The sequence below is a fragment of the Perognathus longimembris genome, chromosome 10, assembly GCF_023159225.1.
Source record: "Perognathus longimembris pacificus isolate PPM17 chromosome 10, ASM2315922v1, whole genome shotgun sequence".
In the NCBI taxonomy this organism is placed as follows: Eukaryota; Metazoa; Chordata; class Mammalia; order Rodentia; family Heteromyidae; genus Perognathus; species Perognathus longimembris.
The window spans coordinates 59,149,545-59,170,138 of record NC_063170.1 but is presented as its reverse complement, the minus strand read 5'-3'; the positions used below and the strand labels follow the sequence as shown (position 1 = coordinate 59,170,138).

Here is a 20,594-nt window from a genome sequence, read left to right as displayed (position 1 = left end):
TGAATTTCATTAAAGATATACATTTGTGTTGTATCCCTTTGAATGACAGAAGTTGACAAATAGCTGAGGAGAGTTGTTTTTACAGAAAAGTTAGCAGCTCTCCCCAAGTTCAGATTTACCTAACCCCAAGACAATCATAGTAACAGGCCCAGAAAATTGGTCGAGACTGGGGACTGTCACTCAGTGTTAAGGGCAGCGGGATGTGAAGTCATGGCTCTTGAAGATCTGCGGCAGACGTAGGCTAAGATGAGCTGGTGTTGGTTTTCCACAAGTGACTGTATAAACTTGCTCGGCATTGTCAACTTCATTAATGCTTGCGTTCATAGCTGGCCGCTCTACTCAAGTGGATAGAAGGGCAGGTTGTTCATTTGTTCACTCTGGGGTGCCTAGGAAGCCAGGCAGAGCCCCTGTGCTCACAGAGCCCTTCCTGAATGCACAGGAGAATCCAATGCCCCATGAGATGGTGTGGAGGCGGCGTGGGGGAGTGTAGCTTTGCTTTCGGAGAGCAGGCTCTGGATTGGACTGCTTCCTGGCTGCCCCATCTCAGCAAATTCGGCAGTGCCTCCATGTTCTCATCTGCCAGTAAGAGGTGTTATTAGCATCCATTATACCACTGTTAGGAAGAAGAAGAAAGTTCTAGCCAGCTCACTGACCCCTCTACCCCTCGACCCCACTTACACGTACTTATTAGATCCTTACAGAACACCCCCCCTTTTATGGCCAGTCCTGGGGCTTGAACTCAGGGCCTGAGCACTGTCCTTGGCTTCTTTTTGCTCAAGGCTAGCACTCTACCACTTGAGCCACAGCGCCACTTCTGGCTTTTTCTGTGTATGTGGTGCTGAGGAATCGAACCCAGGGCTTCATGCATGCTAGGCAAGCACTCTACTGCTAAGCCTCATTCCCACCCTGACATACAACACTTTGAGGTAGGTTCTCTTATCTTGGTTGTACCGATGAGGAAACTGAGGTATAAATATAAATGGGCTCCTGGGAGGTTGGGGAGAATGGAGGCTGGGCTTCCACCCGTGTGGTTCTCACAGCAGGTGCGCAGACTCCCCTCTGGATGTGCCACTGTCACAGTGTTCCATCAAGGGGGTACCCTTACCCTAGGAAGAGACCGCTAAAGCCAGATCAGAGGGGCCCCTTGCATTTATTCATCGCCATCTGGGCTGAAGCAAAGTAATTGCCAGTGCTGCGTAGGGAGAAAGGCCATTGAAGAAGAGCCAGGTGGAGAGGGTGTAGCTGTGTTGGGTTTGTTGACTTCCCAGCTCCCAGAAGCCTCAGACATCCCGGCTCCGGTCAATCCCCCGAAGAGGCCAGGCATGGAATAGTAGTAACTTGCCCTCGGATTCACCTTCACCCCTCCCAGGGGAACATTCTGACGGTGGGGGGGGGGCGTGTCAGCAGGTGCCCCCTGACGGTCGCCCCCATCTCTGGAGGATGCTGAGCTTGGCAGTGAACCCTGTGGAGGTAGGTGAACAGGGCCTTCCCTAGGGGATACTGCTCACCTGCTCCCAGCTGGAGACCTGGCCAGTCACCTTGTTTACTTCAATAAGGAGCCCTGGCCTAGACTGGCAAACCAGACAGCTCAGCTTTGCAGAAATGTGTGCCTAAGGCTCCAGCTGTATGCCCTCCTCCTGACCACTGGCAGCAGTCTTTCCATTTCCCCCCCCCCCCCCCCAGTGTATGCCTCAGTGGGAACTGTTCTTGGTTCTAGACTTTTCCCCTGTGTAGTGGTGGGGGGTGGGTGATTGCGGGGAGTAACCAAACTAAACCTGAAGAAAAGGCTGCCTTGATGTGCGCTGTGTCCAGGGGAGAGCGACGTGGTATGAAGTCACCGTGCTCTCACGCAGGCGTGCCTTTCATCCGGGGATCACACAGCGTTTTATAGATGCTAATTGAAAGGACAGCTCCATCATGAGACAGAGCTATTAGACTCCATTCTCATGAGCTCAGAGGAGCTCAGCTCCACCATTCAGGTCCCACCGTTGGGAGAGCCCATCACGGGTCATTCCTGAAGATAGGGGTGAGTCCCCAGGCCAGCCCCTCCTGAGTTGAGCTCCCAAAAAGTCTTGAACCCCCAGACATGTGTTGAGTTCTGAAGACTCAGAGTGATTGAGTCACAGAAGAGGCCGTTTGCTCACACAGGGCTGGGCTCGGGCACCATCATCCTTTAGGTGGACACACAGGTAGGGGACTTACTTTGGAAAGGGGGGTTATAAATGATTCTGTGAGAGGCAGAACATTGGTGTCTAGCATGCTGTGCAGCTTGAGCTATGAACTCAGACTTGAGCCCTTTAATTTGGACCAGACAAAGCAGCATGGCAGGGAGCAAACACATTTGGAGGTGGTGGTTGGTTTGAATTTTCCTTTGTGTTGGGGCAACTGGAACACCGCGTCATGGAGTTAAATTGAATTCAGTCCATGAGGAGAATCCAGATTTCTAACATCCCCAAAATGATTTCCCTCTGTCTCACATCTTCTTGGATTTAAAAATCCCATGGCGAGTTTGGCTGAAGATACTTGGTGAAATTTCCTCTTTAGGCGATGTGGCTTGTCACATGTTGAATTCAGCGTTAGAAAGCGAAGCGGTGTCTGGAACTTGCTCGCAGGCGTGTTTGCCAGTGCAATCATCGGCCTTGTGCTTCTGTGAGGCCACAGTTCCCGCAAGGAAAGCCCAGAGCCCTTCTGGAAGGCAGGTGGAAGGTGTTGTTTGAAGTGAACCATATTTTATTTTTTTGTTGAGAAAGTCTCAAGCTGATTCTGTGACATGAACATCTAAACAGAGTAACTGGATTCCAACTGCCCCACCGAGAGAGATTTACACATTCTTCTCTTCTCCATCCTTTCAAACAATATGGTACATCATTTTCATTTCCAGGCAAATAACATCTCTCCCCATTCCCTTTTATTTTTGCCCTGACCGGCAAGTTGCCTTATCCAGTAGTGCATTAGCAAAGTGTCTCCTGATTTCATGTGGTCAGTGTTGACATGTAGTTCGAGGCGGCCTCTGCCTTGATTTCCCTTCTCTCCTAGGTGAGCTGTGGAAGGCAGATCTGTCCCGTCCAGGTGCTGATGGTTCAAGATGCAGGTGATTGCTGTGGTCTTCACACTCCCTTCAGCCTAAAGGGGGCATCCGTCGCTGGAGGAGGGATGGAGGGATGGGATCTGAGTTGTAATCACCCTTCAGGAGAACATGCCACGCTCTGCCACGTTCCCCCGCACCCCCCCCCCCCCCCCCACGTCTTGGTGGCTGTGAGCAGGCGAAGCCTGGGCCCTGTGGTCTGGATTGGCCGGGCACCGGCCCTGCACCTGCTGTGTGCTCTGTGGGTCTCTCAGGGTCTCCGAGGTTCCATGGAACTTGCCGACCTGGCTTTTTTGGATGTGATGTTAGTCTGACTTCTTTACACAGAACGAGAATAAGATATCAGCCCACTTTATTCTAATATGAAACAAAAGCCATTGTGACTGAAATAGAGAGCTCTGTGTGACTCACGCTGTCATAAAATATGCTCTGTACACAGAGTTCCAAAGAGATTTAGAACTTCTAGGCACCACTTTGGTGTAGCGAAGACTGATTAAACTCAAGAGTGGACAGGCTTTTTCATCCCTTCACATAGCGGCCCTCCCCGCAAAATAAAGTGTGACTTCTAAGCATTTCGGTGTACAGGTGCACACTTCCGGGTGAAGCCATACTTTTTAAAATCTTTGTAGTACAACTGTCGTCCACGTCCTCCTGCCTTTCAGGACCCCCACCCCAACCCCCACTCATCAAAGGCACCATCATCAGAAGATCGTATGCAAGGAAATCGGATTCAATTTTCCATACCATTCTTTTAACTAGAGATGGTGTAAAATCAGATTTGACTCAGCTTGCAAGGGTGCCATTTAGAAGAATGGATTCTCCTAACTCCTAGTGGACGGTGTAAAACTTTGATTTTTTTTTCCCCCCTGTCTTTATTTTAGGTTAAGTGTGCCTGTTGGAGTGACTGCCTTGTTGGCAAGGTGGGTTTTTAGACAGGCGAGCCCTACCCTCTGCTGTCCTGGAGACTTCCAAAAATGAGCTCTGCTTCAGCTTTGTAAACATTATGTGTGACCTTCGAGCCCCCGCTTTCCCGGGCTAGCTGACTGGCTCGTTTCTATCAAGATCTGACCCGATTCGTTATTTTACCATTTATCATTATTTGTTATTTCAGGACCTGCGAGCTTATTGCCTGCCACACAAGAGGCTAAACCAGCTTTTGTGAATTACAAAAAACTGAAAGCTGTGTCACGAATGCTCTGAGTCCTTATCTTATTACTCCAAAACTGAAGATGACTTTTATGTGTCTGTTTTACCTTACCTAAAAACAGGGGAAAGCAAGCATTTCATTTTTATCCATCTTGAAAGTGGGGAGGAAGGGCTAAAACAATGTTTGGAATGAATATTTATTTGCAAAGATAAGATTTCAAAATAACTGTATTGGTTATAGGAGGGACCCAAGCTGGAGGGGGATGTGGTGTTTCCTTTGGGCAATTACACACATCTTTATTAACTAGAAATCGGAAGAAAGTGTGCCAAGGGAAGGGGTAGAGAGATCCTCCCATCAGCTCTTCTCAGGTAATTTTTAACACCTTGTTCAGTATTTAAATACTTCTTAACTGCTCTGCGCCCTTTTGGGTCTCCCCAAACTACTGTGTGAAGCCTGACCTTGTTCCTTGATTTGTTTGTACATCTGTCAGGACAATATGTTATCTTCCCTTAAAAATGCAAATGTGCGCCTTGCAATCCAGAGCTCTTCAGTCAATAAATAAATTGAGGTAAAGACTGTACCTAATACCCATTTAATTTAAATTCATTTTATAAACATAAAGACGCCTTTTAAGAGAAGCTTTAATTCCTACTAGCACCTTGATTTGTGGTTGCCATGGAGAATGAAATCTGTCATTTGACAAGAAAAGTCACCCATTTATGACAGCACTTTATCTTGTCTCTCCAGGGGAAGAAAATGTCAAAAGTGAGAGCAGAAAAAAAAAATAAAGCCTTGAAACACCAGAATTTCTTGATTTCATTTTTATTATTCAGCTATCATATCCTTTCTGATAATAGCAACTTGGTGAAAATAAATAATGTTCCCACAGTAAAATCAAATATTTCCTATTGGAATGGACAAGGTTCTTTGTGACTGTCAGTGCTGTGAAGTCTGGCAAGAAATAGTGTTATTAGATAAACCTACGGTGCCCAAATCCCATTTTCTTTTCATTACAGTGTCAAAATAATTATACCTGTGTAATTTGGGTAAGAAATTGCAGAATAAGTAAAATGGTCCGTTGCAAGAGATTCCTTTATACTTGTGTTCCTTACAGGGTGTGGTTTCCACAGCTCAAGAAATAAATGCTGGGGGAAAGTATTTTTCATTTGAATAAAGATGTAGAGTAGGTCTTCCATATTATTTGCTAAATGGGTAGATAAATGCTATATTCTATAACTTTCTCTACGTACCTATTTTCCAAATCAGAGTAAAAAGGCAGAACATTCTACCTTGTCATGACCTGAGATGTCCCTTTCTTCAGTTTTATTTTTCTCCCTCAAATATTTTAAATAGTAGCTCATCTTTTTAAAATATTTATTTGGGCTTTTGAAAAATGGGATTAAAGTCCTGAGAGAGTGAAAAAACTTCAAGTTCGGACCTAGGGTCATTCTCTCCAGCTTGACCCTGTCTGTTTACTGTGTGCCTGAATGCTGTGTACCTACACGTATATTGTACTAGTACCTTGCAAGGTAATTTGCTTCTTTGCCCCACTCCCCCTCTTTCTTTCCCTTCTCTCTCTCTCTCTCTCTCTCTCTCTCTCTCTCTCTCTCTCTCTCTCTCATTTGCATTGCATTAAACAAAAATGTTGGCATTCCATTCAGATAAGCCCATGAAAATATTCTGGCTCCATCTTTGTGGAGGGACGATGTTTGTGCGTGTTGGAGTATTCTATAGCTTGATGGGGCTCAGAAGTGAAGTAATCTTGTATCTGAGAGATTGCATTGTAACAGCAAGCCTTTTAGTCAAGGTTTAGTGTAAATATCTGACTGGTAGGGGAGCTGCTCTCTGGAGCTGTTGTGGTCTCTCCAAGATTACGAAAATGCAGAGAGAAGAAAGGGCTGAACTCTCATTTTCTTGAAATTGGCGCCAGGTGCCGGAGTCCTGGCCAATTCTGACTGGGACGTGCCACAAGGAACCTGCGGCACCATTGTCCCAATCTTGTGCCCACGGAGGGGCCTGAGAACCAAGGCTTGCTTTGCTGAAAAGAAGAAAGCGGGGAGAAGGAATGGGTAAGACTTGTGGCAAACAGACCTACTGATAAACACCAATAAAAATACATCTCGCAGGCATCGCTTTTGATTGCCTCGGCTGAGCATGTCAGACAAACTGCATATTTTTACTCAGTGGTTGAGCCATTTCCCCTACTATTTGTGTGCCCGGGAGAGCTCAATTGCTGAAATGTGAGACGGAGTACACTAAAGCCTGCTCTATCCTAGAGCCTGCAAGAGCACTGGAATTCTGAGTTAGCAGCCCCTGGCCTCTTCACACTTGGGATCCTGCCCTTCACTTTAATAAAGATGCTCTCGATTTGTGGTGGAGAGGCTGAGTTGGGTTCTTGGCTGTGATTCCTGGGGATATTTCATCCAGTCCCCAGCAAAAAGAGAGAAGAGGTTTGGTTTTGTCAACACAATGGGCCTCTTCGGTTGATGACAAGATTGCAGTATAACAGGGTAGTTTAACCCTCATACATATTGTCTTCCTCTCTTTTTTTGTGCTAGCTCAGGGATTTGAACTCACAGCCTACAGGCTGTCTCTGAGATTTTTTTTTTGTTTGCTCAAGGCTAGTGTTCTACTACTTGAATCAGAGTTCCATTTCCAGCTCTTTTGATGCTAAATTGAAGTTTAAAAACCTCATATATTTTCCTGCATGGGTTGGCTTTGAACTTCAGTTCTCAGACCTCAGCCTCCTGAGTATCTGGGATTGCAGCCAGGAGCCAAGAGCAGCCAGCTGCATAGATATTCTTTAAAATTGCTCATGTGTGGCCCTGGTTTGAGTTGTCTTGAACCCAATATGTTCAGTATACTAACGTGTCATTTTTGGCTTTTATTGGATTTAAACATTTCTAAAATTATATTAAGGTGTAAGTCTGTTATAATGTATAGTATAATTATCACCCTAATTTCTGGATATTTTTTGTGTGTGTGTGAACTAGGTGCTGGTAGCTCGTGCCTGTAATTAGCTGTGTAGAAGCTGAGATATGTAGGTTATGGTACAGAGCCAGCTTGGCCAGCCAGTTCCAGGAGACTTTTATCTCCAATTAGCCAGCAAAAACCTGGAGGTAAAGCTGTGGCTGAAATGGCACAGCACAAAACTTAAGCAAAAAAAAAAAAAAAGACTAAGCAAGAGCCTGAGGCCGAGAACTCAACCCAGTACCAGCACTCATAGAAAACAGCGTCTATGGTGAGCATTAGCAAAGACGTTTCATAACTGGCAGCGATGTACAGGTGAGCAAACTCTGCCTTGAGTGGCCCCATATCCGGCCACTACTCTCCAACCCCCATCTTTCTGGCCCACTTTGAGAACCCAAGTTGTACATTCAGCTTTTTCCGAGGGGAAAGGGCACACATGTCTGAGAGAAGTTGCCATGATGGTCTTTCTGAGACGAGCATTTTGTGAAATAATAACCTGCAAATACACTGAAAAAGAAAAAATGAAGCCACAAGTGGGTGTCAGTGGCTCATGTCTGTAATCCTTAGCTACTCCGGAGGCTGAGATCTGAGGATTATGGTGCAAAGCTAGCCTGGCAGGAAAGTTCATGAGACTGTTTTCCAATTAATGAGCAAAAAGTTGGAAGTGATGTGGCTCCAGTGGTAGAGTGCTAGCCTTGAGTCAAAAAGCTCAGGAACGCATTTGTAAGGAAATGGAAGGACTTGGAAAAAGTTATACTAAGTGAAGTGAGCCAGACCCAAAGAAACATGGACTCTATGGCCTCCCTTATTGGGAATAATTAGTACAGGTTTAGGCAAGCCATAGCAGAGCATCACAAGGCCCAATAGCTATACCCTTACGAACACATAAGATGATGCTAAGTGAAATGAACTCCATGTTATGGAAACAAGTGATATATCACAGTTCTAACTACTTTCAACGTCCTATGTGTATGTGTAGTTTCTATTATTGATGATGTTCTTGTATCACCTTCCTATGGTTGTACCTACACTATCTCTGTAATCTTATCTGAGTATATTGGAAACCGTGTTTACTGGTATTGGAAGTAGGAAATTCAAAGGGAATACCAAATTTGAGAGACACAGGGTAAAAAAAGAGAAATAACTACAAAAGCAATACTTGCAAAACTGTTTGGTGTAAGTGAACTGAACACCTGGGGTGGGGGAGAGAAAGGGGGGAGGGAGGGGGGCATGAGGGACAAGGCAACAAAGAGTACAAGAAATGTATCCAATGCCCAACGTATGATACTGTAACCTCTCTGTACATCAGTGTGATAATAAAAATTTGAGAAAAAAAATAAAAAATAAATAAATAAATTAAAAAAAAAAAAAAAAAAGCTCAGGAACGGGCTGGGGATATAGCCTAGTGGCAAGAGTGCCTGCCTCGGATACACGAGGCCCTAGGTTCGATTCCCCAGCACCACATATACAGAAAACGGCCAGAAGCGGCGCTGTGGCTCAAGTGGCAGAGTGCTAGCCTTGAGCGGGAAGAAGCCAGGGACAGTGCTCAGGCCCTGAGTCCAAGGCCCAGGACTGGCCAAAAAAAAAAAAAAAAAAAAAAAAAGCTCAGGAACAGTGCTCAGGCCCTCAGTTCAGTCCCCAGGACTGGTATAACAGATGGATGGATGGATAGATAGATGAATAGGTGGATAGATAGATGGATGGATGGACAGACGGGTGGACAGATGATAGAGCCACTAATACTAGTCAACATAGATTTATTAAACATAAAATAGTGATATCCATGGATTTTGAGAATAGTATTTTCCTTCTTCTTCCCTCCTCCCTTTTTTTGAGACAGGATCTCGCTACATAGCCTAGGCTGACCCTTGAACTCTTGACCCTCCTTCTTCATCTTCCTGAGTGCTAGGATTATAGGTATGCACCACCACACCTAACCATTCTGTTCTTAATAAACATCTCAAGCAGACATAGCGCTTACCATGCTTTAGACACTGTGCAGTTTAGCTATGACCCAGTATCTCTGTAATTAGGAGCTGTACCTTTGGGAAAGACAAATGATGCTAAATAGGACATGCCCACTGTCCTGCCACCCAAAGCTGGCACACCGAAGAGTTGGGATTTGAACACCTATCTTTTGTAATCTCAATGTGTGTGTGTGTGTGTGTGTGTGTGTGTGTGTGTATGTATAACTCTGTGTAAAATGCCATTGTCCCTTAGTATGAATGAGAGGTTACAGAAGGACTAGAAAACACAGCACGTTCCTTTGCATGGAGCATCTTTGCCTCTGTGATAATGAAAGTACCAGAAAACCTTATTTACATTTCAGAAATAGTTTCCTCAAATTTCCTGTTTTGCCAGACTTGCATGCTTCCCCTCTCTTTCTCGTTCTCTGTTGTGCCTGCTACCCACACGGTCTGCTGTAAAGCAAGCCCAGCTCGGCTGGGCTGTGTGGATTTGGTATTGCAATATGCACCGTTTACCTTTGTTCCACAGGGCTATTGCTCTGCCTCCCCATCCCCAGTACTGCAGTAATCAAAGAGAGGGTAACTGTTCTTTCCACAGGTGTTGTTAACTCCTTTCCCTCAGCCTGGCATCCGTGTTTGGCTGTGCTTTTTGGAAACCTTTTGTCTGTCCAAGTTACTTTACCTGAAGGCTTGCTTCATTGTGTTATTAATGTAGTCAAATTATAGTCGTGTTTTAATAACTTAATTGAATGAAAGAGAACACTTTGAACTGAAAAGTAAAATGGAGGTGTTTATTAAACCATTCTTGCATATTCCTGCAGATCTACAGTAGCAGATAAAGGAGGCCTAAGTTTGTATGTGGCTCCTATCTCCTACCCATTTGTAAGTAATACCCCTTGCTTTTTTTTTTTCCTAGGTATTTTGAATCTAGGAGATTGAAACTTTTGGAAGTGTAGTCCTTTGACTCTTCCTATTAACAGAAAGCAATTGGGCTTGCACCCCCAGAATGGAAATTTAGGCCTTTAAAATCATGACGGGTGAGAAGCAAGTGCATCTTCTTTTTCTCTCATATTTCCATTAATTAATTCTTTGAAATTCCTTCCCATTCACCATGGACCAAAGGGTTCTCATCATGGGCTTTGTCCAGATTGTATCAAAAGCAGTGTTTTTCTTAAACATTTAAGTGAGTTATTTAGGACCCCCATGGGAGCTACTTTTCAAGTTTTCTTTAATTAAAAGGGAAGAGTATTAATGACCAAAAGCTAACATGGAATGGGTTATTTATTGCTGCTCATTAAATTACTTGGTTTGGTCCCAGACAAAGTGAATATTAGATGTAAGAAAAGCTCTGCCCTTTTTCTTAGTGAGCTGGTTTTGTTGGGAGGGGGGTCTGTACACAGGGATTCACTTGAGGATGTGAGCCTTGTATTTCAAGATGGTGGGGGAGGCTTCTGTCATTTTCTGCGAAGAGTTTAGCACCAAAAGCATGTTTGTGCCTATGTGTTACTCAGAATGCATACGTTTCCTTTTTCAAAACTGACTCTGTGGAGATGTGTATCATACCTAAGAATTCCTGAACAGCACCGCCCTTTCCATTTTGGGGGTATGTACAAAGCTATGTCTCTGAGTTTTTGCAAATCACAAAGTATACAATATATTATTCATTTTGAATGTCTATTTGAAGGGAATGGCTGTGTGGCGCCTTTGTGGTGATTCCACAAGGAGGTATAAAGTTTGCTCTTGCACTACTGTGCCCTTAGGAGGCTGTTGTTTTGCCTGTAGAGTTACTAACCCAGAGCTAGCCTGGAGTTACCAATGATACTGTTATTTGAAGCTTTAACTGTCCTTCCAGGGAAATCTTTCCTTAAAGAATGCTTGGGTAATTTAACAACTACTCAAACATTCAACCTGGAGGAGATAGCCATTTGAAGGGAAGAAGTTTCTCAAAATAAGTAGATGGAAGGAGCACAGGTGTTGGCAATTCTGGCTCAGCGCACCAGAGATGGGGCCAGAAATCGATATCCCATGACAGACCCTTGTGATGAGTCCAGTGCAGGTCTTTCACAGAGCTGCGCACATGCTCAGAAGTGAGGTGGACTCAGGGGCCCCTGTGGTCCTCTGAGGTGCTGCTTGCTTCCTCTTCTTCCCTTTGTAAGAGGGGCATCCTGCAGGAGGAGTGGTCGGGGAGTGAGCAGTCTTCATGAGAGCTCAGGATTTTGCTGCTGAACTCGGAATTGTCTACTGGTAAGGATTTGACTGCAGACAAGATGGGAACGGCATGTCATTCATTCTAGGTCTGGTTGAGTCAGAGCCCCTCAGAGCTTTCTGCGGCCACTATCCGAAGCTCAGTGTCTTAGAACTTGGTTGGCATGCAAAGGGGTGAGGGGATTCCTTTACAGGGTGTATTTCCTTGTGTGGAAGGCAGGGGCCATTGGGATGCTGGTGTTGGAACTTGGTTTGTGTTTGTGAGTTCCCGTTACCCTTGGCCTCTTGGGAAATGGACTGGGACCAGTGGGCTCAGCTCCCAGTGCCATCCTGTTCCAGAGGGGGAGCAGTTATGTCTTACGTGGAGATTGGGATCTAAAGATCACATTGGTCATCTCATCAACTCTCCATCTGATCTCTGGGGGTGTGGGTGGTTTCATTTGTGAAGACTTGGGAGTTAAATGAGCTCTGTGAGGCCATGAGCCCTGGGTGTTTCTCGCTTCTGTGCTGAAATCCTCTTCAAACCTATACTTCGATGCCTGTTTCCAACCAGTCCCTCTTGCCTGGTAGGCATTACGAAATCACGTTGGGAGGGACAAGGTTTGGGGAAGGGGCCCCTGTGCTGTACTCAGTGACTGTTTAGCTTGTCTTGGTGTTCCTTATAAGGCCGTGTCTAGCTGTATTGACCTTCTTTAGGAAGTTAGAAGTGGATAGGATAAGACTGCTGAATTTTCTTAGATGACTTCAAGTAGCACGTATTCCAGGGGGCTCAAACTCCTGTGACGAGGGCTGCATAGCTGATTTAAGGTTCAGTGGGAAGTGTAGACAGCGAATGGCACAGACTTTCTCTACAGGAATCCAGTGTTCTTCCTCTCCTGCCAGTTGTCAGGACTTTGAGCCATGTTGTCTGATTTTCTGTTTGTTTTTTTTCTTCTTCTTTTTTTCTCTTAGAGATGCCACAAAGCAGAGTAGGCTCTGTGTTAATAACTGGACTTCACGCTCCTTGGAGGTTTGTTTGTTCATTTTATCCATTGGGACAGGGTAAGGAAGGTAGAAAGGCCAGTGTGTGGACTGCACTTCCATTTCTTGGAGGCACCAGCTGATTTTCCCAGCAATTGAAAAGCTATCAAATAATCACATTTCACTGCGGTTGCCTGGGGGAAGGGGTGGGGTGGGGGCAAGCACTTCTGCTCCGTGACCATCCGAGAGTGGCAGGTCTTGACCAAAGCAGTGTCCACAGTCAAAAATGTGCACCTCATTCTTCGCAGTTCAGCCCTCCCCGATATTAAAATATAACAACAGCCTATTTGGGGTCAGTAAGCCTGAACCTCATCATTTATCCCAGAGAGGATGAAAGTATATCTAGAAACACATCCACTATTGTGTTTTCTCTGAATGGTTTCTATCTGTCTTGCTGTCTTTTTCTTTTTTACTTATAAATATGCCATGTTATTAAAAAAATAAAAAAGACATTATTGCAAGTGAATTTCTTAGTCTTCCAAGTTGTACCCATCAACATAGCTACTTAAAACAAAGACTTCTGTATTTGCCCCCTTGGTGTGACGGTTAACTCTGTACTTAAACTCTTGAGTGTTTAGACTTGAGGCCAATTTCTATAGAGTGTAATTGGTTTTTGTCTGTGAGCTTTCTTGTTCCCTCCAGAGCTCATCTGATGACATTGTTTCAGAAGAAGCAGGGTGGTGTATTAGAAATGGATGTACATCTCCCTTGGTGGGGCAAGGGAGTGCTCCCAAAGTTTTAGAGACCTCCTAGGGTAACAAATTTTTTGCAGCTGTGTATACACACACACACACACATATCTATAACTATATCTTTACCCTTTTCATGCCAGCCTTTGCTGCTGAGGGCTGTGTGGCATCTTCGTGGGGATCCACAAGGAGGTATAATGTTTTCTCGTGCACCACTGTGCCCTTAGGAGGCTGTTGTTTTGCCTGTAGAGTTACTAACCCCGAGCTAGCCTGGAGTTATCAATGATATTGTTATTTGAAGCTTTAACAGTTCTCCCAATGAGATCTTTCTTTAAAGAATGTTTGGGTAATTTAACAACGACTCAAACAAGACCCCCTGTGCCTTGATCTAGGGTTCTAGCATGTTCTACTTACTTTTTTATTGTTCTAAAAATAGTGGGTGACCACTTGTCCCCAGTGTTGCAAACTCTGTGTCCTCCTAAAGCCATTTTTTCCCAACCTTCTGCCTTTCACTAGCTTATCAGAGCATTTCTAAACTACTGGTGTTTTAATTACTGCATTGTTCATCAGGTTAAATTGTATTTAATTGCCTCAGTGTTTTATCTTTTTGTTTCAATGAAAGGATTATTGGGGGTATTAAAAAGCCCATTTAAATGAAGCTTCATCATTTAAAACACATATAAAAATTCTTTAAGATGTCTTTTATTCGGATCTCTTTATCTTCCCTCACAAGCTTTCTGAGCATAAGTAGGGCATGTTGAGGTTTATCTTTGCTTTTATGTGCTCTAGCCACATGCTTAACATTGAGCGTATTCGAGTTGCATTTCATTGGGCTTTCACAATCCTTTTATAAAGGGACTGATCTGTTAACATCCCCCTCTTTAGATCTAGCAGACAGGATGTTCTTCCATACAAAGAAGAGCTCACAGTCTTTCTGGACGGCCAGTAAGTGAATGATTTCAGGCCTGGTGGGCAATACTTGTGTCCATGCGTAACCCAGCCCTACCACAGTAGTAGGCAGCTGCATGTAATTTTGAACTCCACTCATTGAACTGTAATAAAACAATATAAGCACTGCTTGGGGGGAAGATTGGATGTAGTTATCCTTACACAAGGCTCAGGCATATGAAAGCAGTGCTGGCTGACAAGAGGATTTTGAGATTTGATTTTGATTGAATTGCAGAATTGAACAGGCCAGGAATGTCAGTGGAAGGCTAAACGCCTGTAGTGCCATAAAGTTTTATTCATGTGAGGCTTTCCAATATCAAGTAGATGGATTATTGGAAAAGGTGTCAAGGGACATGAAATGGAAGTGCCCACAACATAAAATGTAGGCAGGAGGGGAAAAATGACTTCTTGCTTAGTATATAATTAGGTCTTAAAAGAAAGCCAAACCAAACCAAACCCAAACACCAGAATTATTTGTTCTTGCCTGTCATTAAAGAAACAAATGACCAAGTCATTATATCGTTTCCTGGGAGAAAAATTTTAATTTTGTGATACTTAGATAAGAGCTTTCCTTATTCCATTCTTGGCTTGTCTTTGAAATTAACATAGGGTTGTGGACAATCTTTAAAAGGGAGGGGAGGATGGAGCAGAATAGAGCCATAGACATCAGATATTATGTCGGAAAACAAGAGAGAGCCTTGGGTCCACATTCCGACATGCTGGCTTGGTAACCTATACAGAATCATACAAGCATTTGAACGTGGCTGCCCATCTCCAGATGGCATTAGGTAGTATCACTCTTTGGTCCTGAGTTTAGTAGGTCTACTGTGAAGGTATTCAAGGTTTATCTGGGGAGGGGAGAGTTTTATTACCTTGTCTCTCATGTGTAATGTTTCTACTTAGGTCATTAGTGAAACCTATCTGAAAATAGCCAGTATGGAGGAAGCAACACCTGTAATTTTTCAGTTTTGAATCTATGTGTTTAGCATTTCCAACCCAAGTGGCTTTGGTTAAAGAATCAAAATTAGAAGCCTCATACACTTTACCTCTAATACGCAGGTGTGAGTTTTCTTTGTCCTCCACCTACTTCTTGTTCTGATGTATTATGTATTTAGAAACATGTTTATTTGTAAATGAGGCTTTGTGAGGTGAAAGCAGAAAGCCTCAGAAAGGAATTCTCAACCTGAAGGGCTTGGGGTTTCAAAGCCTCCCTTAATGCTAAGTTTGTAGACATATTGGAAAGGAAATACCACTCAATGGCTTAAGTTCTCTCTCAGTTTGGTAAATCTTTTGTTTACCTCAAATTCCATAGATTTGTAGTAGAAGTGTATTTAGTTGTGTTTTATTATTGTTTTAGGTGTTTTTTTTCTAAGAATAAACTCAATAAATATCTTTTTTTTCCCGACTGGTTAGTTCTTTCGTTCTTTTCCCAATCTATCTAATCAAATTATGATTCATTTATGCAAAGCTCTTGAAAAATAAGTCCTCATCGGAGTGGCGAGATGCCATGATCTGTAAATGACCGCTTGTGATTCTACATTGCATCCTGCTTTCCTATAGGGTGTTGGCAGGAAAAACAAATGGAGGGAGTTATCTCCTGTGTGTGGAATGACCCTTAATTTGTGTGGGAGGGGAAGGGAAGACCTGTTGGGAGTTGATGGAAGGATATCCGCAAGGTAGCCAAGAGCTGCCTTTGAACTTGGGGAAGAGTCTGGCAAATGATTCCTTGCCTGGCCTCCAACACCACAGTGAAATTCTGGATTTAAGGAGAGGTGTTGCTGCCTTATCCTCACCGTACAGTGCAGGGACTCCTCTCTAGTTACTGCCACATACAGGGAATTTTCATCTCTTTTCTATCTCCCTGTAGCACTGGATTGAGGTGTGGCCGGCAGGGAGCAAACATGCAAAATTTAAAGAGGTATTTGCTCTCTATGTTGTTCCCTGAACTTAAATGGGCCTGAGGGTAATAAGTGCTTCTTCAAACTTTGCACGCTAGGCACCTTGCTAGCCTCCCCTTTTGGCGACAGGAAAACAGTCTTTGGCCTGCTTAGAGCACATTCGTCTCGTTGTCCTTTCTGTAAGCAGTCCTGGTTTGTAGACCCCCACCTAAGACGTGACCACGATTGTGACTCTACAGTGTGGGATATCACTCTGGCAGTTGCCTTGCCAACTTCCCCAGAATGGCATAGACTCTGCTTCTGAATTAAAGAGCAATTTTGCTTCGGGCCTGGTCATAACATGCATTTTGTACTTTGATCCCACTGGAGCTGCGATTTGACATTAGCTAACAGACTTCGCCTGCCATACACCTTTATTAAGCTGCTCATTTGCAAGCGCTTTGTGTGAAGAAGGCCTGGGCTGGCCTTCCCAGCTTGGAGTTTGTTAAGCAGGTTTCGAAGGATTCATACATGGCCATGATTTGGCACTGAGACTGTGGAAGTGGTAACTTAATGTTCAAAGCAGAGAAGTTTTTTTCAGTAAGCATCTTAATGTTGGACAGCACAACAGCACACAGGAATGATCTTTGCTGTGGACAAAACCATAGACACCATTTCCCTTAGCCATCATGCAAAGCTGTCCTTTGAAGCCTCAGGGAATTCTGTTATTTACACGCAGGGAATCGCTGCTTAGACAAATGAAGTCATTGTGCCAATTCACAGCTCAGAGGCAACAGAGCCTAACCTTACTCCTGCCATTGCTCTTACTACTCATGTTCTCATTGCTGCATAACCCAGCTAAGTTCCATGGGACATCCAACGATGTTATTATAGCTCCAGCCTTTTGGGAGTTTCTTAAGCCTGGCCTAGATCTTACAAGTCAATAGACTAGCAAAAACATTATTAGTGCCTGCAGTAAGTTATACTGACCTTCTCAGGCTGCATTTCCCTCCTTCCCTCTCTCTTTCCCTTCCCCTCCCTCTTTCTCCTCTCTCTTTCCCTCCCCTTTGCCCTCCTTCTTTTCTTATGTCTTCTATCCCCCTCTCCCTCTTTTGCAGTACTGTGGTTTGAGCTCACAGCTGTGTGCTTGTTGAGAAAGACTCTACCATTTGAGCCAAGACTCTAGCCCATTTTGGCTTCGTATTTTGTTTGATTTTTTTTTTCAATAGGGTTTTTCATTTTTCTTTCCCTTTGAGCAATATCACAATGTCTAGAATTATAGGAATGAGCCACCACACCCAGTAGGATTTTGCACATTTTTGGGGGGCAAATATTGAAAGACACACGTGTAAGGAGAAGGGAGGCGGGGGGGGGGGTTCCTTTGCCTTGGCCAAAGGATAGAGCAGCATGGCAGACCAGGATGTAGCTGGCAGTGGCTATGATTGTAAGTCTTAGAAGGAGCTTGTTTCTGCCCTGGGTGTTCCTCCTCAAGGCAGGAGGCCTTCATTTTCCTCAGCAGGAAAGTGTTGCTGGGCGCCATCAACTCACGCAGAATTCCACGAGGTCTGGCGCTGTCTTCTGTGTCTTGCTTCTTAACAGCTGAAAGCAAGATTGAGAAAACTGGAAGAATGAGTCATTTGAGGTTCTGTTCTCAGAACATGTCTGCACTTGTCTCTGGCTGAGTCCAAAGCACTGAAATGTCTCTGTGATCTTGAGACTAAACCAATAGCGCCACAGGCTGGGGATGAAGCTCTTCTCCCAGGAACCTTTGGAAGAGGGCATTTCATATTCAAACGAAAGCACCAGTCACTTCCCAGGTCCGCAGGAACCTTCCTGACTCTCTGCTATGTTCACTGCGGTCTCTTGTGCGCTAACTCCATGTCAGTCGTGCACACGGCTGGCCACAGAGTGGCTAAATGTACATAATGAGTATTGGTGACTGGGAGACATAGAGGGGGCAGAAGTATTCAGACCACAGACATGGTTTGTTTGACTCATCCCGTGTCTTACATAAAATATTTTGGTATTTTACATCTACTCAGATTTCCTATGTGAAACCTTAGGGTTCTGGCTTTTTGTCATGGCGGATATAATATCACCTGCCCCCGTCCTGTACAGGAGCCCGGAAGCCTAACAATGTGGGGCTTGTCGATGTCGTTTAGGTTAGGGACACGTGCCACTAGGGTCAAATCCCCATCTGCTTCATTCTTCTGAAGGACTGCCTGGGCCCGGGGGCACGGAGCTCACAGCCCTGATAGGAAGTGTGGATGTGGATAGGACGGGAGGGTACAGTCACAATGGTACTTATTGATGCTTGCTTCCACTAAGGCATGTGCAGACAGATTTCTGAGAAGGGCTAGCTTTTTTGCCCGTCCTACTTGAATTCAGGGTCTGGGCATTGTTCCTGAGCTTCTTTGTTCCCAAGGCTAGCGCCCTACCATTTGAACCAGAGCACCACTTCAGGCCTTTTCTGAGTAGTTTATTGGGGAATAAGAGTCCCATGGACTTTTTTTACCTGAGCTGACTTCGAACCACCATCTCAGCCTCCTGAGTAGCTAGAATGACAGGCGTGAGCCACCGGCGCCCGGCTTCTTTTTTTTCTTTTTCTTTTAATGCTTCTAATCCCTTAAGTGATTTAAACTTTCTGGAAGCTGTGTATCCCATCCCAACAATAGAGCCATAGAAAAACATGCTCGTTGGAGAATTATGAGGCATATAATTTTGTCTTTAAATTCTTACGAGTGAATCTTAGGGACATGACTTCATACGAACCCCTGAGACATTACAGTGTTTTAATAACAGTTTCCTGCTACACGTAATGCTTCATTTTTACTTTTATTAATTTAATTTTTTTTTTTTGGTGTGTGGCAGGGAGGTGTCCTGTTTCCCCAGGCCCTGACTTCACCCTGATCTGCCCGGGGGAAGCTGCCAGGCTCCCTCCTCCTTCTCCCTCGGGTAGAGGCTCCAGGGCCATGCCCTGTCTGTCAGGAGTTTACGAGGTTTCACCCACTCTTTGGTTCTTGAATGTTCTTTCCCTTGCTCATTGCCCTCCCTGCTTCCTTCTGGGCTGCCAAGCCCACATTGTATCACCTACGTTTAGCAGCTGGGTTTTTGCCATCACTAAGCCTGAGCCTGCATTTCCTCAGGTAATGAAAAAAAAAAAAATCAAGGTGCCCACAAGTGACAGAAGCTTTTATGGAGAAAAGGGGGCAGATTCTCCCCCCCCCCCATTTCTCTCTGGGGCCTAGACTTGTCAGAGACAAGCCAAAGCTATTTTCTGCTTCATTCCCTGTGACAGATATTCTACCTAGACTATCTGAGTTCAGACATCCATTCATTGATACCTTCATTCACTCATTTATTCATTCATTTCCCCAACAGCTCTTTGCAATAGGCACTCATCAAGTTAAAAACAAAGTATTGAGCAAGTGAGAGCACACTTGGGGCCGAATCCATAACATAGGACAACTGGAAAATTAGAGCTACAGGAAGTCATCTAAGAAAGACCTTTTGAAAAGAGCAAGTTGACTTTGTAGAATGCCATTAATTTCAAGCGACCTTAGAATCTCAGAACTTGTTCAGAAGGTCATGTTGTTGTTTTCCAGAACCTTCAGAAGTGGGTTTATTCCGTAGTTAAGTTGTAGACTTCTCCCAAGTGAGCTCATCAGAGCTGCCATTTGTATTGTGGCACGTTTGCATGTGGTCATCTCATCCCGGTGTTTGGTGCACACCTTTCCTAGTGGTTCCTGGCCGCCTTGTTTCAGGTAAAGCTGAATTTGAATTCTTGCCTTTTGCCCTTTCCTTTTTTGCTGGGTGGTGAACCAGCTTGTATTTCTGCGGCTCTACCAAACTTGATTTCCACCTTGTGGAAAAGGGCTGTTTGCCAGACTGTTGGCCAGCCGGGCACCAGAGGTAAGGAGTGAAAGGAGGAGGCATGTTGAAGCCCTTTGTGTCCTGTCCACCACATGGTCTATACTCATCAATCACCATTGCTGTTCTTGAGATGAATGATTTTTTTTTTTTTTTTGGTTCCCTATCCCGACTTGCTGTGCAGCTGGAAATGGAGAACCTTCAATTTGCTTTTCAGAAAATTGAGGCCATTGACTTCTTTTCTTCTTGAACTCCCTGCCCTCAGCCTCTGTCCTCCCCCGGCTCCCCATCCCCTGGGTTAAATCACAGCCGAGGTGTGAGCAGAGCATCTCTTGCCTGGCTGCTCCAGCCAGCCTGTGTGCCTTTGGCCTGCTTATCTGATCCAGGAAACGCTACCTCCCTTCAGCCGTGGGGGGACCAGTCCTATGGGCTGGCCCCTAGGAACACAATTAGGAAGGTTAACAGGAAAAGTGGGGCTCAGGAGCAATTCCAAGCAGCTGGCAGCCTTGCCGAATTGGAAGTGCCCCACCAATGAAAACTGCAGCAAGAAGCAAATTAAACCTCCTATCTGCCATCTCACTCTCTTCTCTCCCCTTTCCTGTTTGGACTTGAAAGGCGATTGGAGCCAGGGCCCTGACAGTTGACGGAAGTGCTGCAAGGAGAGAGTATTTATTTACAGTGAGCTGGGCGATGCCGGTTCAGGATGCGGTTACTTGCAGGAAGTTCTGTCCCCACCCCCGCCTGGGTTTGATCATTTCTCCAAAAAAGAAAAAAAAAAAATCCCTGATTGTTTGAGGCCTCCACTCTGACTTGGAG

At 44.7% G+C, this 20,594-nt stretch overlaps 1 protein-coding gene across 1 annotated transcript in view; it reads left to right on the top strand.

The window, feature by feature from the left end:
* Positions 1–9,387: 9,387 nt before the first annotated feature.
* The window catches only part of LOC125358749 (forkhead box protein P1-like), a 219,684-nt gene continuing 208,477 nt past the window's right edge, over positions 9,388–20,594 (top strand). Inside the window, exon 1 of the mRNA XM_048356159.1 lies at positions 9,388–10,051. The gene's annotated coding sequence lies outside the window, so the exon portion shown is untranslated. The remainder of the gene's footprint in view (positions 10,052–20,594) is intronic.